The sequence below is a fragment of the Stegodyphus dumicola genome, chromosome 9, assembly GCF_044657685.1.
Source record: "Stegodyphus dumicola isolate Sdum_Otavi_A_Nest chromosome 9, ASM4465768v1".
NCBI classification, from domain to species: Eukaryota; Metazoa; Arthropoda; class Arachnida; order Araneae; family Eresidae; genus Stegodyphus; species Stegodyphus dumicola.
Genome location: NC_140776.1, coordinates 167,582,842 through 167,603,389, shown reverse-complemented (window position 1 = coordinate 167,603,389; position 20,548 = coordinate 167,582,842). Strand labels below are relative to the sequence as shown.

Sequence of the window (20,548 nt, the reverse complement as noted above, 5' to 3'; positions counted from 1 at the left end):
TGTACAAGGATTACGCGTGAAAAAAATGCGCGAAATGCAGTAAAAAGTGATTTAATGAGATATATTAAATCCTATTTGGAAAATCTGTGGCTTTCATAATCTCATCATTATACAACGCATCACATTTAATAAATAAAAAGAGTTATGTGATACAAACGCCATAGGTTTGTATCACACCAATGATAGATAAACATCCCTATATGGATGACTTTCTTGCTAGTATGGAAACTGAATCACGCATTATTATGCTATATCACGGGATCAAGAATTTAATGGCTCTAATGAAATTGCCTATGGAAAAATGGGCTACAAACTCTTTGAAACTCAGAGATGTACTACAAACACATGAAGAATCTCACAAAAAGGGAAACAACTGTCTTAGGTATTGGCTGGAATACAAATTCTGATACTTTGAAGCACGCATTCAAGACTTCCGTCTGTGTTTCTACAGACAAACCACTTACAAAGAGATAGTTACACCGCTGCATTGCTAGTTTTTATGATCCCTTAGGACATTTTTTCACCGTTTACTATCCTTGGGAAAATCTTATTCCAAGATATATGGATTCTTGGAATCAAGTGGGATGATACATGGATTCTTGGAATCAAGTGGGATGTCGGTGACCTTTTGAAACTACCGGAATTGATTTTGCTGGACCAATCTACGTAAAAAATAATAAACTCCATTACAAAAGTTTACATTGTCATCTTTACATGTGCTACAACTCGAGCTATCTACTTAGAATTAGTTTCCGCTCTGTGTACTGACGTCTTTCTACTTGCATTACAACGTTTTGTCTCTAGTCGTTTACTTCCTCATACAGTGTACACTGATAATGTGACGACTTTTTGCGCTGCGGACAAAGACCTCAAATTATTATGGCATACTATATCCTCTGCCAAGGTACAACAGTTTTATGCCCACCACAACATCAAATGGAAATTAATCGCCCCACGAGCGGCTTGGTGGGAAGGATGGTGGGAAAGAATGGTAGGCTCAATTAAGCGATGCCTTTGGAAAACATTAGGTAAGGCTCTTTTGTATGAGGCTGGTTTGATCACTGTATTATGTGATATTGAAGCCGCTCTTAACAGTAGACCGATTGTCCATGAATACGGAATAAAATATGACTCTGAGGAAGCTTTAAAACCCTCGCACTTCCTCATAGGAAGGAAATTAACAACTTCCAGCCACACAAATTCTGAAACAAATTTAAATTGTATGTTGAAGAATCGTCAACATTTGATGGACTCCTTTTGGAAAAGATGGCAAAAGGAATATCTAATGGACTTGCGTACATTTCATCAAGTGCGGAATCCATCTGAAACAAATAAAATCAGTAAAGGGGAACATTGTCCTACCACAAGAAGATGTTAGACCTCGCAACACCTGGAAAAAGGCCCGTATTGAGGCGCTAATCCTTAACCGCGACAAGTCTGTAGTTGTATTCTGCGCAGCAATGGACATACCATTACCCGACCTGTGCAGCTGGTCATGCCCCTGGAGATTAACCAGGGTGGGGAGGATGTCGCGGCAAAGCCAGCGAGCTATTGAAAATAACATTACCCTTTTATGAATGGCATCACTTACGTTTTTGTATTCATAAATGTTTATTTTGCTTGTTCTATACTTTATTTTTATGTTAGGAAATAAGTAAGTATAAAACACTATCTCTTAATAGTGCTTAACTTTAATTATTTCAAAGTCTTATAACTGTACTTTTTGTATGTTATACTTTTATTTTTATTAGAGGTAACTTAATTTTTACCCCTCTTTCTATTAAATTTTATCGAATACATATTTTCTGACTGATGGTAAGGTAAATCAATTGTAATTGAAACTCAATCTGGATAATAAGTGTGTATACTTAATTTCTGCTGAAGAAACAACTTATATGGTGTTGACACTTTAATGAACTTAATTGTTAAATAATAGTTTAATTTTTACTGTACTAAATTCGTTTATTATGTTGAAAAGCTATTTACTGGTTCTGTAATTTTTCACATCCAAAGTTGTCGGTTGGGAATTCGTTTCTTAGAATTCCTTATCTGGAGATTTCTGCACTCCGAAATTCTTTTGCCAAGCGTTTCAGCACATGTGCTCGCCATAGTGGAGTGGGCGAGCACCCACTCCACTATGGCGAGCCCGGGCGACCACTATGGCACCCCGGGCGAGGCTAGTGCGTTCCCTCTTCCATCAACAGAGAGGAGGTTGACCCAGCGGAGTGCATTGTTGAACCGCGATGGTTCGCGTCTTCTGGAAGTCGGGAAACCCCTTTCCGTGAAGATTTCTATATTACGCCATTGGAGGTTGCCGTACTTGGCGTTCTTCCGATCATCATACTTAGCCAAATTTTTTATAATCTCGCCAGGTCCAAAAGTTGCTGCGTGATTGGAGGAGAGAGTTGCAGAGAGGGAAAAAAACGTATACTTCATCTGAACAACTAGGAGAGTAGCAGCGGCGTTCTGACTATCTGAATTAGAAAAATATGCTACCTACTTCCATCTTCTGCATGGCGGACTCGAGAGAGCTTCAGAGAAATCGGACGGACACGTAAAGTTGAGGATTTGCTGAATAAGAGGCCCTGAGCCTTGATCCACGCAAAAATGGCCTCTGGCAAGTTAGACGTTCGCAACCTTCCTGATGGAATTGTTGCCTTGGATGGAAAATTGGAGCCAGACCTCGTCTTTGATATTATCTTTTGTTGATTTTATTTCTTTGCTTATCCCTTTCTTTTCATTTCAACAGATAAGCTGAAAGCCTTTGAAAGGAAGTCGATAACCCTCCATCTAGAACCCTCTTCTTGTATTTCAAGGTCTAGGGTGAATAGTTCATTTTATTCCCGTACGGTTTGGAGCCCAACTTATAATTGTTTTTGAAGGTATGTGAATTTTTTCCTTTCTAGCGGTACTTCTACAAAGTATGTTAACCAGCCACCTCTTAATAATTGTAATAAATATTGTGATTATCATGACGCTATCAGTATTGTAACCTAATCTCTTTATCATCATGCATAAACGTAGTTTGATTTTACTTACCTTGTATTGTAATTAATTTTAATTAATTTTTTACACTAGACCATATAGTATTAACCGAATGGGTTTTGCATATTATTTATGACACAACGCAACTCCATTTATATTTGTATACTTGTCTTGCTATAACATATGCTCACATGAATTATTCTTGAAATATAGTTACTGAAATTGAACATCTATGTACCATTTCAATATTGGCTTATACATACTAAATGTTATGAATTTTCAATTACACATTGATGGTGTTTAGTAGTACCTATAGTAAATGTTTTATGTTATAGTATTCTATACTTAATATAGAACAACTTGAATCATCCTTTCCCTAAATTTTGAATCAAAGAAATTAAACTTAATTGTTGAGTGAACTACCTAATCTTATACGCATTAAACATTTGCATCCGTCCACACTATGTAAGCCATTATTTTCTCAAACGAAATTCCGTCAAGTTTGTTTAGTTTATTTTAATACAGTGGGAAGCACAATAGGGCTGTCTGTCTAAGAAAAAGGCACGGCTTCGTGGAGCACTTTCTGAAAAACAAAACTGGCTTGATACACGTTACCAAAAAGCCTATGCAGCCAGACCGTTCGCCTGGATTAGAGCCCAGGAGGGAGCTACCAGTGTTCAGCGATTTAACGGCTCGGCTACTGGTGTTCCTTGAAACATTGTTAAGACTTAGCATTTTACAGTACGAAAAAAAATACGTATCCTAAAAGCTAGTTGTTTGAACCTAGATGTATTTAAGCAAACCAGCGAATACATTTTCTTTCCGTTAATTAGCATTATTACGACGATAATTTTTATGGCAATAATTTGCAGCTATTTTAGAAGTTAGTGATTTTGAAGCCAGTTTCACACTATTATGATTGACATTAAATTAATTGCTTCTCCAAATCTACAAACTGCGATACAAATCTTATTCAAAGATTTGATGATACTGATTTAATCATTTATATGATTTGGCATTACAATAGTTGTTAGAATATTTTATTTTCATAATTATATTTTCTTTTACAAGAGTTTGTGTGAAGATATTTGATGTTTATCGGACCGTCATTAAAAAGGTGTGCACATCAATTACAGATTTGTTGTTTAAAAAAAATATCAAGTTTAAAAGGAAAACCATAAAACGAAATGTAGGTAAAATTTTTTAACAGTCTGCACTACGTTCAGTACCATGTTAAGGTGACTGTAAGGTACACGTAAATTATGTCAGTCTTGTAGAGATTAATATAAAAGTAATAAATTTGAGACTTCGTTATGCAGGAAATTCAGCAAGTACTTCCTTACTGTTTTTAAACAAATGCATGATATTTTCGTTCATTGCTATCCATCCATCCATGCATGTATTGCTGGAAAATATCTATAATCTCGTGATTTTGAAGTGTCTGGTGTGCAAATATAGAAAAATAACACTTCTCTGACTCCTATGGAACCAATATTTTATTCCTTACGATGTTATAGATTCTTATTCATAAGATTTATTTACATTTTACATGCACGTAGCATCGCGTGACAAAAACTCGAAGTTTGTTTACTTCGTTCTTCGCGGAGACTAGAAGGTGTTGCCATTCCGCTTTAACTAAATTTATTTAGAAACTTGACGGAACTGAAGCGACACTACAATCTGGCTCAATGATACATTTGTCGCAAGGATGTATAACATAATAATGTCCAAACCTGTGGCAAACGGTATCTAAAGTGGGGTGAAAATGGGTGACTATGCGTCAAGCACCCATCTGTATTTATCACTTCTAACCTAAGAGTAAACGTCTCATAACACTTTACTAAGTTTTAAGCAAATGTTTTCAGCGTATAGCGATTGTAATGTCAAATTCGGAAATGTAGACATTCAAATTAAAAAAAAAAATGTCAATTTGTGTATGAAGTGCATCTGTCACGGAAACAGTTTTCGATTCCATGACGCTATGAATTTTCAAAATTGTATTTGCTACTTGAAATTCTACCTGTAATGAAAAAAAAAATTAATTATTTCTTACAAACTACATTTTTCGTATACCCCTGTGCTATATGTAGTTTAAAATCACGTACAAATTGTTGAGCGTGTATTTTTTGTTGATGCTTTTAAATCAAACTGCTTTGCTTATAATAAACAGAGCGGTGGATATGTAACAAATAGTAATTCCCTGTCTTTTTTCCTATTTCCGCTTGCTGTTCTGATGTGGAGCTGATCGGTGCTACATGAAGCGAATATATTTAGGTCGTAAAGAAACGTCTTTCGCAGAACGGAATACAATTTAACAAAAAACTGATATTACATCAGTTGGAAATAATCCCCGCTCATGTCAATTCAATTCTGCCATCTGGCTGGGAGGTCCCAAAGGGGCTTTGGTAAACCAATCTGTGAGGTGTCCGCGCATGTTGACCATTAAGAGCGTCCTCCATGTTGTCAAGCAAAGCGTAGTCTGATGTCCACCCACTTTGCATGTACATTTTTCATTTCCAAATCACTATGCACAATCGCCTGCAATGTTCCTTGCGCAAGCCGTGACTCTTGCTGCATATTTTTGAAAGTTTTGTGTCTGCTCGCCATAATTAAAAAGGAGACAGCTGTCACATTTGCTGCTGCATGCGATGTTGCTGGTCGTCTCGCGCTGATGTCTTTGGCTGCGGTCTCCACTCCACTGCTGAACTTGGTATCCGACCAACGGGATAACCTGTGCCTTAAGGGTGATTTGTTCCCTCACACCAACACCATGCGACGATGGATCTCACTACCCTATGTCCCTTCCTTCCATAGGAACCACGCTGTCCAAAGTTGACCGTGATAATCCTCTTCCATCATTGCTGTGACAAGCTCTCAATGACGATCTCGAAAGGGACGGGGGCTGAATTATACCGTTTGCTTGCAGCAAGATCCATCTATGCATTCTGAGTAGCTCACGCCCCCGTGAGTCTATTTCTCTTGTTTTTTCTTCGCAAAGTGTGATAGTTTCGTTATGAGGGCCGTTGAGTCAATCATTTCTGTAGGATACAAGTATAGTTCTAGTTAAATGTATTTTAAAGGCACTAACTCTTCAATTCATAAATCGACATCAAAAGACGTGTTACACAAACAAAAATGCCTTTGCTTTAAATTCGCACAAACCAATCGATAACTTCAACGGACGGAGACTGTTTCAGCAGTGCACTGCATACCTTACTACACCCATTTGCTTTCCAGCCACTTGCCATGTATAACGCTTTTTTCTATCCACCTCAGCACTTTACTTCAAGACTGCTTCAAGAAGAATATTGCCACCGGCAAGTTCCTAGGCAGAGGTGACTCAGAGTTCCGATCATGTCACTTATGTTACTCCACTGACTTCAATGCTATCTGAATTGTTACTACCGGCTCCTAATTACTGATGTCTTCACGAAATCTTACTCTACTGCTGCTTATGATATGAACTGTCTTCAAAATACTATGAACTTCCCCCCTCTACTTATTCATTCTTTTCATATTATCGTCTGATCGAAAATAGTACAACTAACTGTATTAGATTAGCAACTAAACACATACCCAATCGAAAAATGTACTGAATACCAAATTCTGTTACTGAATATTAAATCAACGCATTTCAGAATTAAATAACAGTTAGCTATAAGTAAATTGATAATCAGGTAACGTAAAGGAGAAGGAAACTATCATTATATAAAACAATTTAGCTTTTTAAAAATGCTGAATTATGCTGATTGTTTAGCTGTGTTAATTTTTGAGTATGCATTAATTGCTTGCCCCTGAGCTTTTGCAGGTTTGCTTTACCTGCATGTTCAATTTTATCGTTCTGAATTGTATAATCAGGTATATATATAGATATATTACACATCTATTTGTTGCTATGATAAACTAATGTTTAGTCCGCAGTTTCTTCTCTGTAATGTAATGGAAGATTACAGTGCGCTCTAAGCAATCTATCGCTATATTTAGATAAAGCGAGAAACGTAAGAAGAATGTAAAATCTCCTTTTTATTAAGAACTCAATATATTTGAAGAGAAATCACTTCGTTTGATTACAAAACAATGGAAGTAATACAAAATAAAGAAATTTTAAGTTTAAACTAAGTTAAACTTTAAGTTATTCTGAAGGCTACATATTGCTATGACTAACTCTCAAGTGGGTTGAAACCTATATGTGTACGATGAGCACTAACGGCAAGAATACAGCAACTCTGAAGACGACAACGAACGTAAAATTTAAAGTAGTAACATAGCCTTCAGCAGGCAGAACAGGCTCTCACTAAACAGTCTAAAACTTTCCTATAAATACACTTTCTTCTCTACCCCACTAAATACTCGTCAGCTAAAATTTACATTCTGTCAGAAAAACGGAAATGGAGAACACACAACGATAACGGAACGGAAAGATGCGTAATATAAAAGAAGAACACACAACGATAACGGAACGGAAAGATGCGTAATATAAAAGAAGAACACACAACGGAAAGATGCGTAACATAAAAGAAGTGGTTAATTAAAGTAAATAAAATGTTTACAGTTTTCACTTAACCTATGGAATCCTATTTCGATAAAATTATTATATGTAAACAGATTAATATCCGTCGTATTTAAATGTGTATCTACATTTGTATGGTCAATTGATTCCTTTGCTTTCATAGAAAACATGGACCCTTGATTTATGATTGTTAGTTTTTCTCGAGAATCAGATAATTTAAATTTCGAAACAGTCATTTCGATTAAGAATTATATCGCATTATCCATGTCACCTCACCTGTTATAACACAATCCAGGAAAATAAAGTTTCTTTAAACTGCGATTATATCTTTCCAATTGATATATATCCAGCTTGATTTATTTCACACTATTACACCACGCTATAACATATGATTGTGGCTGCGAATGCTAACAAACAAATAGAGGTACGGCGTATGTTCTTGTTTCTTTACTTCATGCTCTAAAACAACAACTCAAAACTGTGAAAATGATAGAAAATGTTTATCAGCCAATGCAGTGAAACCAGTTGTTACACTTTCATTTAATTTTTAAAAAGACATTATCTTTCATTCTATTGCACAATTGCATCGTTGCTTTGCTACTTATCTTCCCCTCAAACAATTATTAATATAAAATAGCCACAAGATAATTTAGTCGAATTCAAAAAAATTAAAATCTACAATCTGGCCAGGCCGTATGCATAAATAAAAGAACATTTAAAACGGAACGTTTAAATATTATCGTGTACGTAAATCTTAAAATGTGGCCAAACAACGAAGAAAATTTATTTAGTAGAAGAGTACGATGGCGAGTTATTAACTCCACTATCAAGGAACAAATACTAATATAGTACCATATGGTTCCTCTCGCGCTTGAACTATCCTTCGAATGAACGGAAGTTTATGTTCTGTTAAGACAGATTATACACTCTTGAGCCCGAGACTGCCTAAGTACAGATCCTGCCAGAAACATCAACGGTTTTCTCACGACAAACCACGGTGGGGGTGTCAGCATGACAGTTTTACGTCTGTGATTTGCAGAGAGGATGCTTAATTTTTAATTCTCGACAAGAGAACTCTAGGACGTTACTCGCAGGTAATCAAAATAATCATTCTTCTTAGACCCTAGACTTCTTAAACTTTTATTAGACTTCTACAAATGTCTAAATACGTATAAGATTATGCATTTCACTTAATAATTGAACTTAATTTCTGTGATTTAAAAGTAAGGGACAATTTGTTCAAATTTAAAGTTCACACTTTCGAGTAGAAAAGTTTTTATATACATTATCTTCATAAATTTCATTAAGCTAAATTTTAATTATATTTAAATATAAAATCTAAGACAACATGCATAATGTAAATTAAAAAAAATAATGAGAAATATATCCGAAATTTGTGAATTTATTTCTAAGCCGAAGTTTACTAAAATTTGCGAAATACGCCGAGGAAGCAATATCTCCATTAAATTCCTTCAAAGTGTGTTTTCGAGATTCATCTTTGGTAAAACTGTTGCCTTATTTATTACATTATCCTCTAGGTCGACATATTTTAAAGATTATTTTAGAGGAGGAGTTAGAACTGTAGCTAAAGCACAACGATTGTAAAAATGCTACTTCCTCGTTCCAAACGAAATTAATAATGAACCTAATAAACAATTATGTCAAATTATCCTTAATTTCGCACCAGACTATCTCAGTTGATTCAATTGACCAGTAATTTCACTTGATAATTGAGTTTAATTTTTGTGATTCAAAATCAAGGGAAGGTTGATCAAATTTAAGGTTCAATCTTTAGAATAGAAAAATTTGATATACATTATCTTCATAAATTTTATTAATATAATTTTTAAATATATTTAAATATAAAATCTAAGACAGCATGTATCATGGAAATTAAAAAAAAAAATAATGATAAATATATCGGAAATTCGTGAATTTATTCTGATTTCTATCAGTTCTAATTTCGTTTTTTAACCTCTCTCTTAGAAACTTTTTACAACTGAAATGAAGTGAAAGGAAATGGATGAAACAGTGACTAAAATAAGTGCTTGAATTCCTGCTGCAAAAAAGTTCCTATTTTAATAATCATCTTATGATAGTTCACTTGGTACATTTTGATAATGAAATATATATGTTCACAGTAAATACCATATCACACAGATATTCTGGCTAGACTTTTTTTTTTCATGTTCTGCAAAATTTTAAAGGCTGCTTATCTCAGCATATAGACACTTTGCTACTTAAGCATTCGGGCAATATTATCAAACTTGTATCATTTATCGGTCTTATCACTGAAAACATTATCGAAAGAGCACCGAAGGGGCGAATCACACTCGAGATAAAAGAGCTCCAGGTTTGCTCAAGAATATCTCAGGGGATGGATCCAAAGGCCACCCAGTCCTTTTTCTCTTACTATCCTCTTCAGAGATATTCTCTACTATAGCAGTTTACGCTCACCAGTGGCCGATAGTTAAAATTGCTGAACACTGGTAGTTTCCAGCTATATTCGATTCCAGGCGAAAGGGCTAGCTGCATGGACGATTTCTACATTTGCAAAATTTATATGAAGCAGTTTGTTTCCCTTACAAAGTCCTCTACGATGGCATTCTTCCCCTTAGTAAACTTAGTGCTTTGAGATAGACAATTAAACGAAACCAAACTAAAGAATAGAAGTTCAAGTGCCTCTATGGCACATAGAAACTACACACGTAACGAGGATCCATGCCTTCTTCAGGTTTCGATCACGAATCCAAGGCTTTGACAACCGGCTTCCCTATCTTCATACCAGATATTGGCTCAAAAGAAATATTTTAAAGGACTTTTGAGATCAGTAGGTTAAAAAAAATATAGATTATCCCTGGAGTCACATTATAATCATAATGGGAGAATGATATATTTTCATTATAAACCTGATCAACATTTGAAATTACCCGTAAGAGTTTTGGTATGATTTCGGTCTATAAGATTCATGGTTTGATTCATACTTTACTTAATAGTAAACTTAGTAATCATACTTAGAACACGCTTCTAAATATATCGGAAGACGAGACAGCTAATGTCAGATTGTACAAGTACAGCTGCTGAATTTTTTAAACTCAGGTAATTGACCAGGGTAATAATTTGCAAAGATTTGTTGAGATCTTGTATTCAGCAAGTCGTGAATATTCTAAACTGATTTCCTAATACTACAACAACAAATTATAGAAACGTAGCAATTTAAAAACTCATTACAAAGAGTTTTCAATTAAAAGTTTTTATTAAAAGTTAACTGATATATTAATATTTTAATAAAATTCCATATTTAAATGTATATGAAATGAAATATATAATAAGAAACAAGAAAATAAATTTGGCCTAAAATTTTTTTTCATTGTTTTAGAATAATTGTTAGTCAAAAATAGAGCGTTGGAAACTAAATTGCAACATGTTGTAGCACAGAAAGTCTTGAGTTCTAAAAATATGTAAATGTTTCAAAATAAAATAAACTCTTTTTTAAATATTAGCTAAGCGACTGAGAGCTCTCTAAGAACCATTTAATATATCTGAAGTGCCTAATTTATGCAAGGTCAAATTGTAAAGCATATTTCCCCATTATTACAATGGCTGGCTTGTTTACTCGTACGCTGGTATGAAACATTTTTCTGGCATATTTTAAGGGTTGTACATGCAGCAATTAGAACTTGGCATCCAAAACTTATTCTCAGCATTCTTTTCGCTGCTGGCAACAGCAAACAAAGTAATAAAAGAATAAAACTCGGTGCAGGCTTTTTTGCAGATTTCGCTTAAACTGCCAAGAAACAAAACTTAAAAGGGTAGGTAACAGGAATAATGGTTTTGATATTTCCATGAAAATTGAAGCAATATTCACTTACACACTCCAACAGTCCTAGTCTTTCACATTTGTTTTTTACACTTTTATTACAGCTTGTATAATGATGAGTGAAATCTCAATATTTAAGAGAAAATAAAAATCTTGAAACCAAATGCAGATCAATATTTTCGCCGTTTTCAATTTTCCGTACCTAGTTGAGTCACGTACATTATGTCAGATACATAGAGGTTAGTATAAAAACATTAATATTGAGACATTCTCGTTCATTGGTGATACTGCGATACTGCTGTGCTGTGTGGGTGTCTACTGCCTCACAATTACTTCCCAGACATTCAAAGTAGAGAGATGCGATGAAAAAAAACCTGTTTATTCTTCTGAATGGAAAACGCGATGATATTGCGTTCATTGGTATAGATCAATATCAGCATTTATCTTTTATAAATGTTTAAGAAGGTCTGTGATTACTGTTTACGTACTTTTAAACACATGAATGCAGCTTATACGGGTTGGAATCTCAAATAATTCGGAAATTTAGTTCTTCAAGTTTCAAAAAATTTCAAATTCCTTCAATTAGGATAGGATTTCTTCAATTTTAATATATTAAGAAATTGAAATAAATATATTAAGAAAACAATTGATAGCCAGTTTGTTGCTTACCAGTTTTGTCGTGTAATCATGTGCTACATTAAATTTAAAATTAAAAACCGACATTGGTGACGATTGTTGTTAAGTTTCTTGTTTTAATCAAACTGCTTTGCTTGTTTTATGCAGAGCGGTGGCTTTGAATTTAATTGTAGTTCTTTTATTTTTCCTGTTTGTTTTGTGCTTGAATGGTTTTCGTTCAGTTTTATGTTCGCGACAAGAGCTTTCAGGAGAGTGGAAAGGTTTACGGAGTTTAAGACATTTGATTTAAAGCGTGCGCGGCAATGATTCTACACTTCTAAAAACGTTGTCTACAGATGCATTCTCAGGCATATGCGTAAATGCACATTCCTCAAGTGAAATAAAGTTAACAGTTTGAAGACCTTAGAATTTTTGAAAAAGTAATTCATTTAGGTTTTAAAAACCGAAATTATGTTTTATTCCGGAGCGATTTTCAAAACCCCGACAGGAAGGGTTTGTCATTTAAAGTTTTAAATAACAGTAAAGGATTTCTACTAAATTTTCCAAGTGTTAAAATGCATTGTAAGTCTAACGTGTTTACTACTAATATGGATTTGATAGCAAATTGTTTACATTTTTTAACTTAACGAAAATAAGCCGCATCTCTTTTTGTGATTAGACAGGTACCAAACTACCTGTTTTCGCAATTACACACCTAGGCTACTGGCCCCCTATAAGCAGAAAAGATTTAACATTTAATTTACCACGAGTTACATTAGTACACGAAGCTGTATGTTTATTCTAGCAAATAATCAAAGAAACAAAAACTTCTGATACTCGGGCATTCAACAACTATAGCATAGAATATCTTTACTTTCTGCTGCTTTAATGCAAAGTAATCCAGCCTTTTAGCTACCCTGGGCCACACACAAAGAAGATGAGATATTTTGAGACACACAGATCATCTATTATCAGTGGCAACTCGTGATCTCCAAGTAAGCAAATCACATAATTGCATAGATTTCATTGAAACGTTTTGGATTTCTCAGGTTTGACTCTTGTAAGAAATTGTTTAATTTGACCTGTAACAGAGAATTTTACGGGTTTGACTGCGTTTTTTGAAATTTGCTCAGTGAATACCACATTTATATGTGCATATATAACAAGCGCAGATATAACACATTTAAGTGAATCAGTGATTGATTTATTTAGCGAGCCCTCACTGCCTAACGATAGCTGATAACAGAAAAAAGTAAAATATCTTTAAACAACATAATACTTTTTTTTTAATTTACGATTGAGTGAATGCAATGACAGCAAATTAGAAATATTTTGACATTTGTTTTAAACTTCATACATAAAATTTCATTGTAAATTCAAATTGTAATTATAACGAATCATTAAATTAATATAGTATTCAATCAGTTCCAGTGTTAAGCCACGAGTAGTTTGCAAATTTGCTCCGGCTGTCGTCACACAATGTGCTACTACGAGCGATGCATTGAGTTGAATGCTCAAGGTGTGTCAGGAGGATATGCTACGAAGTGGAAAAGGTACTGTTCAACTTCACATTTGAGAAATTAATGTATTGATGTCTGTTTCGATCGAAGTATTTGCAACTCTGAGGAAGTTCTCAAAGATGTTCATCCAATTATCTGGTTTTAATTTTACTCTTACATGAAATATTTGCTCAGAAACTTACTGCCAATTGTTGATCACAGTGAATACGCGTGACTATGCAGTGAGGCATATTTATATCTCGGTGGGCATAATTTATAGCATTCCAACAAAAAGAAGTCATGAATTTTCCTTGAGCTAAATGTCCGATAGCGGTTCTGAGTATTCTATTTGTAAATTTGTTCCCAATACCTATATCGACTGTAAATAAGATGACCAATTGAAAAATTTTGATTTGGTCTCCGAAAATTTTAAAATTTACTTTTATATTTTTTTGTAAAATAATAAGGTAATACCACGTATATTTTCTTATTTTTAGGGTTATGTTTGTCCAATGTATTGAAATGTACTAAATAATTGTATGGATTTATTTGAATTTGCTTTATCTGGCCATTTATAGCGAATTTCATTACAGTCCGTTTCGGAGGGTCAAAGAACCCTTTCATCCATTCTAAAGGCCAACGTCGAATTACGATCGCAATGACAAATTATGTCACAGGAGATGAATCAAGATATTCCTCTTCCGCTTCGTTCTCTCTTCTTTGGTCTTATTGATACTTGCTTAAGTCCAAGCAGTAGATGTTTTTTGCTTTGATTCTTTGTCATCAAATTTTCCTTGAGCAATTTCTTTGTGAGATAGCAATTCTGTAAACAGTGTTTGAAAATTCGTCAGCAGTACTTATATCGGCCTACCAACGGCCGAGCAGTAAAAGCCGATGATAACTGGTAGTTTGGTCCGGGGTTCGAGTCCCGGCGATCGGGTAGTGTTTTTTCCCATGCGTAAAGTGGATAAGAGCCAGGTTCCCTTAAACAGACCTCCACGGTCCATCCCTCTGTTTCCGTGTAGTACCAAAGGGCGGAGCATGTTGTAAGTAAAAATATCGATATCTATTTTGTTTAACAACAAAGGTGTTCGATAATTTTCGAAACTGTTTCAGAATTTTCTATTTGCATATCTGAAAACTGACGCAATTAGTATTTTCACGTTGTCTTTATCCGCATGTATTTCAAAATGGAACATTTTTTATACTTCCAAAACTCTTAATAATTTCGCAGTAATCTGTACAGTACATATTCGTTCTGATGCAAAGGACAAGCAAAGATCACATTAGTCTATCAAACTCAATATTGTATAAAATGAAATAAAATTCTGCAGATTTCAGCATTTGACACTAACCAACTAAATGTTTGTAAAAAAATTAATTTAGGTATCGGGCAAAAAATTAAAATTACTACCAAATTCAAAATATTAAAGCCGATTAGCACATTGTGATTTAGCGCATATAAAATGTTTTAAATCAGTGGTATTAAAACTTTATGGTAGTACGACCCATAAAAATGCAAAGGCATCCAAAAGACAATTTCACGACCACAATCAGAAACTCAGTTCTTAGTTATAGACCATCATTAAGATTTTTATGGCATTTGTTCACTACGTGACCCATTGTAAATTTTCAAGATTTCAAATACGCTCGCAACACATAGTTTACCATAATACCAATGTTTTCAATAATTTGCAAATACGACTTCGAAACAAGGAAATCTACTGTTTAACAAAGCAGTTTCATTACGTAATATTTCATTCCTAGTCTGAAGTGAGATAAAATTCCAAACTTACCTCTAATAAACGATATAAATATAGACGATAAGGAACTTTCGGTCACAGGTAAATAGCTGGGAAATTAAATTAGGATACAAAGACTTCTTTCGAGTTTCAAACAAATGTGATTCTGATAATTGGCAGTTTATGTTCATTTCTGTTATGAATGAAAATTAATTTTTCTTATAATTAAATCGTTTTCTAAATACGGTTCCGATATTTGGCAGTTTGCATTCATTTCTGTTATGAAAAAAAATCATGTTTATTATAATGAATTTTTTTTAATTACGGAAGACATCTATGTACGTTTATAATACACCTGTTTTAGAATACATTAAATTTATCAATAGGTTAACTTTTAAAGAAGATTTACAAAAAGTGTCATAAACCAAGAAAAATCTGAATTTAAATGGCAGAAACTATTATCTCGGAGGTATTTAAATTTTTGCTGAACATAAAAAGCCCAAAGTTGAAAGCATCTAATTGCAAAAATTCGAAACGTATAGTACGAAAAACACATTAATCCTAAAAGCCAGTGTTCTTTAACTAGAGCCCATCGAAGCGATCTTACATTCTATCTAGCGGAACTCTTACCCATCTAGCGGAAACATTTTCCATTCAGGTAATTAGCATTGTTATAACTTTAAATTTTATGGCAAGAATTTGGAGAAATTTTAAGACTTTAATGGTTTTGATCCCAGTTTCACATTATTTTGGTTATCATTAAAAGCAAACATGAGTAACGTCTCTAAAAATCTACAAACTCTGACATAAATCATGTTGAAATATTTGAAGATATACAGATATCATTATTTATATGACTTGGCAATAGGATCGTTTTTGGAATATTTTTACAATTATATTTTAATTTTATTGCATTTGGTATAACGATGATTGATGTCCCGTGCACAGACTGATTGCAGACATTTTGATAAAAATTTTAAATTTTAGAAAACAATCTCGTAACAAAACGCAGATCAAGATTTTTACAGTTAGTATATTTTTTCCGTACGTATTTCAGCCACGAAAATTGTGTGAGACTTGTAGAGATTCATATAAAAATCTTCATCGTGCAGGAAATCTCACAAATACTCCGTTTTTTTTTTCTAAACATATGCATTTTCTCGCTCATTGCTATTCATCAAGATTAGCATGAATCTTTGAAAACTTTTTAAGGACAGTTAAATAATTCGGATATATAGTTCCACAAATTTAAAAAAAAATCAAATTTCTTCATTAAATGCATCTGACATGCAAGTCAAGTTTCAATTCGAATATTCCACGTATTTTCAAAATTATATTTAGAGTTTAAAATTATACTTAATAGGAAAAAATTATATCTAATTCATTACATACTACTTTTTTCGTATAGTTTTACGCTCTATGTATTTTAAAATTAGAATTAGCTTGAGATAAAATTACGGTTTGCGTATTTTTTTAAATAAAACTGCTTTGCGTACTTTACGCAGAGCGGAGTGTGTGGAATAAATTGTTGTTATTTTATTCCTAGTGTTTGGTTTGTTATTTAAATTATTTCTTCTGCTTGCGATCCTGCGGAATTTGTCAGGATGTAATTCAGATTTTGGTTTAGAGCGTATTTGACAATGATTCAATACTTGAAGTAAACTGCACAGAATTTCAAATTAATTTGGAAATTCTTATTTAGAGATACATTCTCAGTATTAAGGGCAAATGCGCATGTTTAAAGTGAAAAAAACAATTAACAGTTTGTGGATTTTACAATTTTTCAAAAATCCAAAATTGATTTAGGCTTTCAAATGTTGATTTATGCTTCATTCAGAAACTCTTTTCGAAAGCCTTACAGGAAGATTTTATTAATACTAGTATTTAGATGACAGTAAAAACTTTCTGCTAAACTTTCAAATTGTAAAAAATTTTTGTAAGTCTGACGTGTTAAGTACTCATCTAGTTTTATCAGCAAATCCTCTACATTTTTTTACTTCGAAAAATACCTCCTATTTATTTTTGTGACTCGACCTGGACCAAACTATCAATGCTCAACAATTTTAGCCCTCAGCTTTCGCTATAAGCAAAAAAGGCCTAACATTTATTTTTTCAGGAGCACTAATAGTACACGAAGCTGCATATTTATCCTGGCAAATAATCAAATAAACAAACTTCTCATACCCGGATAATCGCTTGAACACAGGCATTCAGTAGTTGCAGCATAGAGGCTCTTTCTTGTATGATGCTTCAATGCAGAGGAATCCAGTCTTTTTGCTAGCCTGGGCCACACTGATAGCCACAGATGAAGATGAGATACTTTGCACTAAAAATATAATTTCCAATAAAAGCGACAACTGATAATCTCCTAAATAAGCAAATTACATTTGAATTTTGTGTCTAGGAGAGAAATGTATTGGTTTCACAACATTATTTGAAATTTGCTCAGTGTGTATACAGCTCACCAGCCGCCGAGCGGTAAAGTCGCTGAACACTGGTAGTTCGGTCTCAGGTTCGAATCCCGCGAACGGGCTGGCCCAATGGGAATTTTCGTGGTTTTCCCCATGTGTAACGCATATACGAGGCAGTTTCCTTAGAAAGTCCTCCACGAAGGCATATCCCTTAGGCAGATAGCCCTAGTGCGCTTTGCCATAATTAAATAAACCAAACCAAACCAGTGTGTATACATATCACAAATGCATATATAAAGGAAATAAAAGCGAGTCAGTCAATTTACTTGAATCATATAGAGAGCCGCCACTATATGATACTTGAGATATCTGGCGACAAAAATCAAACACTTGTTTAAGAAATTTGAATCCTTTATTATTTTATGACTCCTTTAATGTAATTACGGCAACATCGAATTATTTACACGATTTATTTGACACTTTATACATAAAATTTCAATGCACTAAGGATAGCAAATGAATAACATCTGATTAGGAGTGCACCTCTTCAATCTACATTCCCATCGCTGTTTAAGATAAACAAGAATAAGTAGAGAGTCAGATTTCATAGCATTTTGAAGTGAAGTGGTAAGAAAAGCAGTAGTGGAGTATGTAACAGTTCAATAAAGACATTAGAAATTAGACTTGAAGGCAGTGTTGATGTCAGCAGAATAAAATAAGTGACATCATCCGAACCTTTCCTGAGTCATCTCCGTTTACTAGTTTGCCTAAAGCAATAATAGGCAAGGCGAAGATGAAAAACGGAGGGAGCTAAATACGGGTCCCCCGCGGATGCCTGAAACTGAATTCACGGATTCAAACTGATCCTACAGTCAGTGGACTCCACTACAAAGACACATTGAAACTTCTAGCACTATCAACTTGCGAAATCCCCATTTCCATTCATACAATTGCCCGCGATCTTAAAGAATCGCGTAGACGTCTTCTCCTGGACACAGACATACTCTCCTACATATTCTCAACAAAACTGGTAATATGAAATGAAATGAAATTGCTTGTGTCTGCAAATGCTGTAAAGGTATTCATTTCTGTAAAATAAATGTTTTTGCATATATTTTCTAGACTTCGTTATTATCCTGCATATTTATTTTTGAATATATTAAAAATTTACTGATATTTTCGCAATGGTGTTCTTTATAAAACATGGTGTTTCTCAAGCTTTGTAGGGCAATGAATATTTTTATATGTTAGGATTCCACTGCACGAGTAGCTCTAGCTATTTTCAAGGTATATTTTCATAGATATTACGAAATTTACTTGCGTTTAAAATTGCATTAGTTGAAACATAACATATGTAGATTTTGTCAAAAGCACTATCTGCAGCTAGCCCGCTCGTTGATCCGGAAAATGACGTTCACGGCATAAAGCGGAACCAGGATATTCTCAATATTTTAAAACGGGTCTTTTGATTTAGATTTATATTTAACAAACATAAATCCATCTGCGGATTCCTGTTTTCTCACTCTTCAAAGCCCTTATGGGACATTGATAACGCAAGTAATGTTCTTTAACTTGAAACTAATGCTATGACCTGACCTGTCAAACCAGACTGCAGTTTTGGGTCCATGATATCCTTTCCCCCGAGTACAGTCGGATTCCTGGATTCCTTTTGTTACATACGGATGGTCGGAATTTCCTTTCGGTTATCTTCGACATCTGGGTCACCCCGTTTATTTCTCCTTGCCTCCGAATTCTCCAATCGAGAGTAGCCCTGTCTGTAATTATATATCGTCATGTGTCTGACGGTTTAATTTCATGGCGTCGGCAACGTTGCACTTTTGTGTTATAGCTTAGACATACAGCGTAGATCCATCTATCTACAGTTTTGGAACAAATATTTGGAAGCATTTCGTAATCCTGTAAAGCAGTTTTTGACAAAAATATTTTCAATTTCTTTTATATATTTTAAGATATGAGCTAAATCTGATGTATGTTTTGTTCCAGTACTGCTATTGTTACTAGAATGACTATCGTGACTGTTATATCCTTTCATACCTGTTCTTGCAGCTTGCGCATTAAGATCTCTCGTTACTATTAGATTTATGTAAGTAGTAATTCATATTATTATTATTTGAGGATTTCGGTCTGCAATATCGAATACATTTTTTGGGGGCGGGAAAGTAGAGTTGTTAATATTTCCAATGTTAAATTTCGGAAATGGAGTTTTGACCGGGTATTGCGGTTAAGTTTTTTGTTTTTAGAGAATTTAATACATCCACGATGGGAAGCAGGGTGGCGACCGAAGAAAATCGCAAAAGTGGATGTTTCCAGTTTGCTTGGATAGGTGCAGAAAATGGGATTTTGGAGTATAACTCGTAAATAAAAGGCAGATTTCTTTGTGTTGCCCTCTACGAAAAATTAAGTTGCTGACTGAAATAAAACTCGGCGTCCTTTTAGACTGTATTATGCTTTAGAAAAAAGTTCTAAAAATCAACCGATTACTAGTTTATTTTTCAAGTAAAGAAGCACTGTTGGCATACCCATATTCTTGTGCAAATCATCAATTAACATTTCAAAATTTCATTGCAAATTCCGCGAATTTTTTATGATATGATGAATTGTCGTCACTCTCTGTAGATCAAGTATCCGATGTACGTTGCTGAAACCTACTGTGATAAAGTTCGTAAGCTGAAGGAACAACTGAACTACAGCACCAAACTCCGCCCATCAATGGCGAAACGCTTAAGACGCTGAACGCTATAAATTTTCCCTGGGTCCCATTCCAGGCAAACGCGTTTGCTTATGGAAGTTTTCTCCGTGTGTAATTCGGATATGAGATTGTTTACCTTAAAAGGTTCTCCTTAAAGGCAAGATACCTTAGTATATATATCTCTCTCATCATCCATCTCTCATCTTTTTCCATTACGAAATAAATCAGATTAAACTAAACGAAACGAAACTAATCA

General features: G+C 34.2%; 1 long non-coding RNA gene across 1 annotated transcript in view; it reads left to right on the top strand.

Annotated features, from left to right (window-relative positions):
* LOC146995546 (uncharacterized) overlaps positions 1-20,548 on the top strand; it is a 62,687-nt gene that overhangs the window by 22,911 nt on the left and 19,228 nt on the right. The window contains exon 2 of the long non-coding RNA XR_015043236.1: positions 2,750-2,882. This is a non-coding gene — a long non-coding RNA (uncharacterized LOC146995546). The remainder of the gene's footprint in view (positions 1-2,749; positions 2,883-20,548) is intronic.